We start from the raw sequence: 10,125 nt of genomic DNA on the forward strand, positions 1-10,125 counted from the left end.
CAGACTATAAAACAGCAATAGAGGTAGAAAGTGGACTATAAAATAGGCGTAGATGTAGAAAGTGGACTATAAATCACCAATAGATGTAGAAAGTGTGATATAAAAGAGCAAGTTGAATCCGGGCGGAGCAGCTAGGGAGGAGACGACAGAAAAGTACTGCCTAGAATTGTATACAGAAGACAATAGGGGAGCAAAATTGTGAGTTGCAAAGCTGCGGATCGCTTGCTCCTGTGGATTATGGGCCATGCAACCCTTAGGGTTAAGAAGGCCATCTGAAGGAGGCCTGTGAGAATAAGCAGTTTCCCGATGGCAGGCGGCGGAGGGGGGAATGGTAGTAGCAGATGGCAGGAGGTCCACCCAGAGGATTTGCAAAGAGGGGAGGAGGCGGCGTGAATAAAAAAAGCTGGGTGTTTAACCATCCGCACGATGGGGTTAGAGAGTGGGCTGTCGCTGAGACAGAGGAGAGGGTCTGTATTCGGATATCCCCATTTCTTTGAGCTGGAAGACAGAGGGAGACAATCTGGGTTGCTGGTGCGAATCCTCAGGCACAGAATTTGCAAAATTCAGCCTGAACTTGGAACGCACATAGGAAGCATTGGGGAAGCATGAGGTTGCAAAGCTTTCCTTTAGCTTCAGTAGAGTTATCCTTTTTTATTTCGTAGAATAATCGAGCCATTCTTCTTGCAAACAGACTCAATAGCAGCAACCGCCTCTTCTCAAAATATAAAGGTATCCAGTATATAAAGACTCACTGGATTTCTTTCGGTCGGTGGCGGAAAAATGGGAAGGAAAATCGGAAGCGAATTCTTCATTTGTCAACACATGCAAACAACTTGGTGTTTTTAATGTTGCGAGCCGCCCTGAGTCTTGGGAGAAAGGCAGGATATAATAATAATAATAATAATAATAATAATAATAATAATAATAACAACAACAACCTTTGGGAAGTAAAAGGGGAATATGTATTTTTAGCCAAACCTGGCATCAGTGCTAAAGGATGCAGTTTTGCAGAGAGAGCGAAGGTTTCCAAGTTTAAAAATGCCAGTTTGGCACAACTCTTGGGACTCCTTGCTTTGCGCATTTCGTCGGATTGCACTCCAAAACGTCCGGCAAAACCGTGCGCCAGCATTATGTGTCTTTCCACCACAGGGACCTCTTTTCCTTTTAACTCTGAACTATATAAGAGTGCATTTGGACTGATGGGAAAAGTCCCAGGTTTAGTGCCTGTTCTTTTACGATGTTAAAACAAACCAACAAAGGGAGCTGGTGCAAAAGTCTCGATGGAAAATATTCTGGGGTCACCAAATTGTATATGGGTCTCCGAAATAAAAATCAGAACGCACAGGAACAAAATCTGGGACTTTCTGGTCTTTTAGATCAGTCTGGATGCAACCTAGATAGAGCCATGTTTGTGCCATGGTTTGCTATAAATATGGATTCATGGTTTGCTATAAATATGGGACTTTTGGGGGGCAACTTTCTTCCTGGCCACTTGCAAAAGTTGGAGGCGTCCTTAAACCCGATTTGCGGCAACAACGAAATCTCGAAAGAGTTTTTGTCGTTGCCGTGAATTGTATTTAGGGACACCTCCAACTTTTGCAAGTGGCCAGGAAGAAAGTTGCCCCAAAAGAAGTTCCATATTTATCTCATCATGGTAAGCTTTGCCAGGTTGTAAATAGTATTGTCAGCCTTGAATACCCCTTTAAAGGGTGTAGCAACCAGAGCAAAATCCATTTAAATGTAAATCTAGAGCGCTATATAAATAAAGCATCATAATATTTAATGCACCCCAAAAGAATGCAATTGAAAAATGAGGTGCAATTCAGAATGCAGAGGTTTAGTCTTTGAAACCACCCGGGAGCAAAAATGGTTGATGATGATGATGACGATGATGATGATGATATTTATTTATATCCACTCCTCCAAATGATCGAAGCGGCTTACAATATCAATACAATATCGTATCACTATCAATATGTATCAGAGCCCCTTAGTTTTGGGAATGCCAGTGTTTTGCAAGGATAGGGAACCGGCGGAGTCTCCGTTCCCAAAGTGTGACGAATGCTCCTTGTTTGGCAGGTGTTCCTCTTGCAACGCCTGGTACAAATGTTGGCTGCGAGAAAGAGGAAGGCGAGGAAAAGGGGGACTCATTTGCTGAGTCAATTCGAAGAAGCCGCTCTCAGCCTAAAGTCTAGGGAAACAGAACTGATCCGTCCATTGCTGGGGTTACATAACCAAGGGTTGTCTCGGTTTTGAGATTTGCATTTGGAAAGCCTTGCGGCAAGTGGACTTGAAAACAGATCCTGGGGAAAGGAGAGGAGGTGTCAACTTTTCTATCCTGGGCCTTTAGCAACAGTTTGGTCTGTGGACTTTTGACGGCGGACCCTGTTTATTCCATCTCTGGATATCGCCGTTAAAGAATACATAGAGGGAAAAAACAAGTTGCCGGTGATCATGAGTCAGAAAATTTAAACGGTGCAGTCGCTTTTTGCATCCACACTGCAGAAATAATCCAGTTCACTTTGACTGCCGTGGCTTAATACTGTACAGTTCTGGGAACTGTAGTTTGGTTTATGAGACCATTTGTCTTTTCTGCCGGAGAGCACTGGGGCCACAACAAACTACAATTCCCATAATTTTGTAGCATTAAGCCATGGTAGTTAAAACGATGTCAAACCACATTAACTCTTCAGTACAGAGACAGCCCAAGAAGGCTAAAGATCTCACAGAACTTCAAATCCCAAAATGCCATGGCATTGAGCCATGGTTGTTCAAGCGGTGCCAAACTGGATTATTTCTGCAATGCAGATGCAGCTCAAGAAGGCTAAAGATCTCAGAGGCCTACAGATCCCAAAATACCGTAGTGTTGAGCCATGACAGTTAAAAGTGGTGCCAAACTGGATTACTTCTGCAGTGTGGATGCAGCCCTAGCACTGGAGCAAGTGTCTCAGAAGGCTTGTATCTCCGCCCCCCCAAAAAGATCAGGATGGAGGAATAGGTGGATTGAATTTTTGGGGAGACCATCCCACTTGGGAGCATCCCCAAACTTGTTTTGTTTCCAGGCGAAGAGGGATCTTCAGGTCTTGAAAAACACAAGCATCTTTGCATGCTTCACTTCTTTTACAAAACTAAGGAGTGTCAAAAGTATTTGGGAGTGGAAGGGAGACCGGCATTTTCCAAAGGGCATGGTACAGTCCAACACAATCCCTTCGCCATTGCTTTGGACTCACCTTTCAGAGCATTAGTGTCTTCCTCCTGGCTTGTGGCAGATATTGGAGCAATGATCCATTTGGATCAGTGCTAGCCATGGCTCCCAAAGGATCCAAACACCCGTCTTGCTTGGGAGTGACCACCAGAAACCTTCCGTATGTTAAAAAAAAAACCCAGGTGTCATTGAGTCCTTCCAAAGGAAAGCAGGTTCCTAGACCTCATGGTCCTGAAGGAAAGGGCTAAGTTAGGTGAGAACTTTGGATGGCTGGGAACCTTAAGCCTTGGAGCTAAACCTAGACTTCCTTGGATGGCAATGTCCACTTCTCTATCACACTGTTTTAGTGGCACTGCCAAGAACTACCAGGTGCTATAGGCTATACATTGTGCCCGCACCATACACGGGCTTACCATATCCGGACTCGAGGTCATGCGGATGGCTAGCCCTAATACAATGGATGAGGTGTGTGCCCATGGCACGCGCTGCGCCACATGCCACAGGGGCACACCCCATTCAAATGAATGGGGCTTGAGTATACGTACGGTTTGCCTTACGCAAAGGGGTCCCCCACATAAGGCAAGGGCGGACTGTATTTCAGGGGAAGGCACCGCACAAATAATCCAGTTTGAGGCCACTTGCTCTGGCTGAATGCTAGGGAATCCTGGGGACTGTAGTTTTGAGAGACATTGAGCTTCCTCTCTCAGAGAGCTCTGGGGCTACAATAAACCACAACTCCCAGGATTTCTTAGTATTGGAAGTTGAAGTGGTCTCCAACCGGATTATTTGTCCAGTGTGTTTTGGACCGTCAACAAACCACCTCTGAGTATTCCTTGCCTAAGAAAACCCTGCAGAATTCATGAATACTCGGGGCGGTTTTGCCATTTCTTTCCTCTGAAATACAGCCTCTAGCACCGGGTATTTATTGGTGGTCTCCCATCCAAGTGCTAACCAGGTCTGACCCTGCTTTGCTTCCAAGATCAGACAGGAATCTGGTGCCTTCACAGTATTTAGGCCCTTAACACCTGTAGATCCATAGTGTTCACTTTTGTTTGCTTCGACACCTTGCATTTCCGTCCCTAAACTGGTGCCTTCTAGATGTTTTGAATTGATTGATTGATTGATTGATTGATTATATATCCTTTTTCTCCCAGCTCAGGATTTCAGGTGGCTTAGGCTCCATACAGACAGGTCAAAATAAAGCTGCTTCGGGGCACTTTGGAGGTATGCTGTTTAAATGATGCATGTGTCCTAAGAGTCCGGAAGCTGCGCCAATGCTGTGCTCCAGTCCTTAGGACTGGATTGTGGCGTTGGTGCGGCTTCTGGGTTCTTAGGATGCATGCCACATTTAAACAGCATACCTCCAAAGTGACCCGAAGCAGCTTTATTTTGGCCTGTCTGTATGGAGCCTTTGATCCACTAAAAACACCTGCCATAACTAAAAAAAACCTATTAATACAAAAGTTGGGTTAAGTTTGTAAGTTCTCAGTTGGGTTAAGCTTGTAAGTAACCATGCATTTTGGCACCACTTTATTTCTGTAGTGTAGATGCACCCCCAGATGCTGTTTCTTTGGGGCCAGGCCTGGATTAAATAGGTATCGCTATATCTTATTTAGCAAAGCCTTTGACAAAGAAGCTCCTAAGTCTTATTATACAAGCCAGACCTTTCCTGCCTTATCCTCTGCGTAGGTGGATGGTTTTTAGCAACATCAGCATTGTGAGGATGCTGAAAGAGGGATGGAGAAACACCAGCTTTTGGTGCTAGTCGAAGGCATTCATGGCCGGCATCCATAGTTTTGTGTGGGTTTTTCGGGCGATGTGGCCATGTTCTGGAAGAGTTTATTCCTGACGTTTGGCCAGCATCTGTGGCTGGCATCTCCAGAGAATGCTGAAGGACTAACAAATGCCAAGAGAAGTGTCCTCTCTAGGAATCTCTATGTTCCCCAGCGCACCTTCTAGTGAAAGTTGGGCATAGAGTTGGGCTGGAGGACCTCGGGATTCCTAGAGAGGACATATTAATCAACTCCGCAAAGCATCAAATCTGCAAAAGTCAACTGTGGAGGGCTTCCCTTCCAAATCTATGGTTCTCTGAACCTTATCAAACCACCCTCATTCTTGCCACAATTGCATTATTGAAGTGCATGCATACTGGTTTGGATTAGCATTGGTGCAACTCCGGAAGTGTGTTAAAAAACAAAACAAAACACCTGCACACAAAAATGAAAGCCATGCTTGGGAGAGCATGGGTCGGGTTAAAGACAAGGGTGGAAGAGCCTCAACAAGACCAATAGTTGCACTATTGAAGAGGCGCCCAAGCAGGGAGTGCTTCCAAACCAGTATGTATACACTTAACCCAACTGTGGCGAGAATGAGAGTGGTTTGATAAAGTTCATAGAATCATGGATTTGGAAGGGACCTGAAGGGACATGTAGTCCATCCTTTGCCATGCAGGGATGCGCAGCTACACCGTTCCTGGAAGTTGGCCATCCAACCTCTGTTTAAAGACCTCCAGAGATGGAGAACAACTCACTATGGAACAGCTCTCATAGTAAACAAGTTCTTCCTAATGTTTAGGAGTACGATAACATCCCAGACCCAGAAACCAGGGATACCTTGATTCGAACAACCCAAATGCACAAAATACATGATGCACGGTAATGTTTACATGTACAATAACATCCCAGATCCACAAAACAGGGGTGCCTTTATTCCAACAACCCAAATGCACAAAATACAAGATGCATGGTAATGTTTATGTGTACAATACCACCCCAGATCCACAAAATACCTTTATTCAGCAACCAAAATACACAAAGTACATGGTGCATGGTAATGTTTACATGCACAATAATATCCCAAATCCACAAAACAGGGATGCCTTTATTTGGTCAACCAAAATGCACAGAATACATGATGCAAGGTAATGTTTACATGTACAATAACATCCCAAACCCACAAAACAAGGATGCCTTGATTCGAACAACCCAAACGCACAAAGTACATGATGCATGGTAATGTTTACATGTACAATAACAGCCCAGGTCCACAAAATGCCTTTATTCAGACAACCAAAATACACAAAGTACATGATGCAAGGTAATGTTTACATGTACAATAACATCCCCAATCCAGAAAATAGGGATACCTTTATTCAAACAACCCAAACACACAAAATACATGATGCATGGTCATGTTTACATGTACAATAACATCCCAGGTCCACAAAATGTCTTTATTCAGACAACTCAAATGCACAAAGTACATGATGCATAGTAATGTTTACATGTTCAATAACACCCCAGATCCATAAAATGTCTTTATTCAAACAACCCAAATGCACAAAATACATGATGCATGGTAATGTTCACATGTACAATAACACCCCAGATCCACAAAATGCACAATGTACATGGTGCATGGTTATGTTTACATGTACAATAACATCCCAAATCCAAAAAACAGGGATGCCTTTATTTGGATAACCCAAATGCATAAAATACATGAGGCATGGTCATGTTTACATGTACAATAATATCCCAAACTCAGGAAATATTGATAACCTTTATTTGGGCCACCCAAAAGCACAAAATACATGATGCATGATTATGTATAACGCTTAGGTGGAATCTCTTTCCTTGGCATTTAAATCTGTTGGTTGAAGGGGGCTCTCCTAGTGGGAAATGGGTCTAGAATGGGTCTAGAATGAAGGTAGATAGTTGCACCAAAAGGAAGGAGCCGACATTTTTGCAAAATGAGATCCGCTGGCGTTGCAAGTCGGCCAACAGCTCCTCCTGTGTTTATTCTCCAGTTCCAAAAAAAATCTCCGTCCCTCGGAGACGGAGCGTTTATGCCAATTTGCTGTTTGGATAACCCCAAACCAACGGCGGCTGAACTGCCACAGTGGGACTTCCGTCTGAGTAAACACGCATCGGATTCTGCTCCGAGGCTACAATCCGAAACCGTTGCTTATCGGCATCTAAGCTGTGCCAAAAATCAATGAGACACGTTTCCGAGCAAAAGAGGATCAAGAGAGTTTCCCTCTCCTGAGCCTGCCCTTCCCTGTTTTGGAAGCGGCTGAATAATTTTACCAGCCCACCTAATACACGAGTCTTTGCTTTTAAAAACATAACCTTATATAACGGTAATGTTTAAATAATTCAAGGAGTGATATTGGATTGGCATCTGTTTTCAAAAAGGCCCCAGAGTTTGGGGTTCGGTGTTGCATTGTAGAAATGCACCCACTTTGTTGCCCCAAGACATTTCAGACAATCTGGTTGTATGCTTAGCCGAAAAGGGAAGATGGAAAACAGTTTGCAAAGACAAGGTGGAAAACATAATAGAGGATTTTTGGGTAGAATTTAGGTATAAAGTGAAACAACCAGCTTTGGAGACGTAAAGCAAAATACGTTGAAACGTCCACTTGAATGCTTCCAAAACACTTCCAGAGCTAACCTTTTCTTTCCCCGACCCGCTATGTCTTATGGTTTCTATTTTGATGGTCAGATATAGAGAGAGCAATGCTTTTTTAACATGCTGAGAGTTGGGGAGCAGGTTAGGATGGCTTATCTGTTTACCCCCTTTTTTGCTTTTCATTCACGCTCAGTAAGAGATTCTGGAGGAAGCTTCATTTTACCTTGCCTGTTGTACATAAGCAGATACAGACACAGTAAAATTGGCTAGAACAAAATCCCATTCTTTCCCAGCTCGAACATTATTGCATTGTTTACTATAGATATGCTGCTGTAACCTAGCACTGAAAGTAGTAGTTTGTGGGCATTTTGGGCTCTGTGGCCATGTTCAAGAAGACTTGATTCCTGACGTTTCGCCAGCATCTGTGGCTGGCATCTTCAGAGAACGCTGGCATGGAAGAGAGTAGGGTCACATAGTATATATATAACCCACTCTCTTCCATGCCAGCATTCTCTGGAGATGCCAGCCACAGATAGGAAGATTTCCATAAGGCTGGGGAAAGACGGTCCCCGCTAGCATTCCCTTCTTCTTACAATTCGGACGCTTACTGCAACTTCATAATACTCCTTTGTTCTCTCAACTGTACGTAACATTTGGGTAACAAAAAGGCACCGGATCCTTGATACCCCCGGATTCAACAAAGGCGACCAAACAAAAAGGCAGTTGGTGAGGAAGAATAGCGCATAGATCGAGCGAAAAATCAAAAACCTTGAGATTTGTTGTTATGACCAGTATTTTATAAGTGGGATGACGGGTGAATAAGGGGGAACGCACTGGTGTTCAACATTTCACTATGCATCCATATGATAGGGTGTAATATGGGCCTTGTGAATGGGGGAATTATAAATGGCGGGGGGGAAGAAGACGGACCGATTTGTGGACACGCCAAGGCAAGAAACAGGACAGAGACAGCTAGTGTTGCCCAGTTGTTTGATGGTGGCTACCTGAAAAAATGCACTATCGCATGGCGTTTGTTCGCAGTCATGCGTGCGTGTGGTGTGCGGGCGAGAAAAACCAAACCTCGGATGCTGGAGTACCGTGGCCCACACCACGTTATATGAACTATTAGCGCGCTAGGACCATTGACGAACACGGGCATGTATAGCCCTTATAATGTAACATGGACCTAAATTTGCAAGAACACGCCATCACAATACAGAGCTTAGCGCTCTGCTTTCGAAGCAGGTCAGATAAAAGTGACGAAATCGATACAGGCTAATCTCAGCGGTGTATGCCTGAACATGCTCGGGGGGTAAAAGCTCCGTCGGACAATAGGCGCAACGTAGGCACGTAACCAGAGAGAACGATGTTGGAGCGACGGAATAGGAGATGGAGGAACGTAGGACAGAACGAGTGCTCCGGAATCTGCACTGACTGTTAGTAAGGGATCTGATGCACTTTTTTAATGACTGCGAGCAGGCCGCCTGCACCGAACTGTGCCGTTGGTGCACGCCCCAAAAACGGGCAAGACGAACATGGATTATATTCAGAAAATGATAGATTTAAGAGGCGTTGTCTATAGTATCATCATATCCCCAGGTAGCTGCATGGAGAGACACTATCTGCCAAGATATAAATCGCAGTTTCCCCGACTAGTGCTGCCGCTTGTCCGCTAGTCAAGAGAATCCCTTGGAGTGTTTCGTTTCGCGGAGGTGACAAATGCAGCAATCTGCTGTTGTTGGACGGTAGGAAGGCATAAAGAAAGCCGCATTGGCGATAGGGCGTTGGGAGGCTGGGCTGACGTAACCGGCGAATCGTGATTTGATCGCGGGCGGCGCTTTGGGAAAACAACAAGACGGCAATTCTTTAACGCTACGAATCCCAAGATTCGACAGGATGGAGCTACAGCTAAAAATCTTCCATCTAGACAGAGAAGAAAGAGGGGGTCTGGCTATGATATGAAAGACTTGAGCGCTCTGTTGTCAGAGGCTCTGTTAAATAAGTCTAGCCATACGATATAATCCATGCCTTGTATTCGTGTTTTGCTGTAACCTGCCTTGATCCTAAAGAGAGGCAAGAATAAAATTAATTATTATTATTGTTTTTTTTTAGTTATGCCTGCCCCCCCAAAAAGCAGCATCTGAGGGTGCTTCACACGTGCAGAATTAATCCAGTTTGGCACCGATTTTTATTTTTGCACCTTCCGATGCTGCTTCTTTGGGGCCAGGCATGGATCAATAGTATGGCTATATCCTATTTAACAAAAGCCTCGGACAAAGAAGCTCCTAAGCCTTTTTATGCTATCCCAGACCTCCTTTCCCCCCTTATCCTCTGTGTTAAATGGACGATTTTAGCAACATCGCATTGGAGGATGAAGAAAGGCTGGAGAAACACAGACTTTCGGTGCTAGTTAAGGCTTTCATGGCCGGCATCCATAGTTTGTGTGGGCTTTTCGGGCTCCGTGGCCATGTTAAGAAGAGTTTATTCCTGATGTTTTAACCAGCATCTGT

At 44.4% G+C, this 10,125-nt stretch overlaps 1 protein-coding gene across 1 annotated transcript in view; it reads left to right on the plus strand.

Annotated features, from left to right (window-relative positions):
• Positions 1-10,125, plus strand: part of LOC121916170 (CUGBP Elav-like family member 3-B) — a 31,996-nt gene that overhangs the window by 1,198 nt on the left and 20,673 nt on the right. The window lies entirely within an intron of this gene.

The sequence above is a fragment of the Sceloporus undulatus genome, chromosome 9, assembly GCF_019175285.1.
Source record: "Sceloporus undulatus isolate JIND9_A2432 ecotype Alabama chromosome 9, SceUnd_v1.1, whole genome shotgun sequence".
Lineage (NCBI taxonomy): Eukaryota > Metazoa > Chordata > Lepidosauria > Squamata > Phrynosomatidae > Sceloporus > Sceloporus undulatus.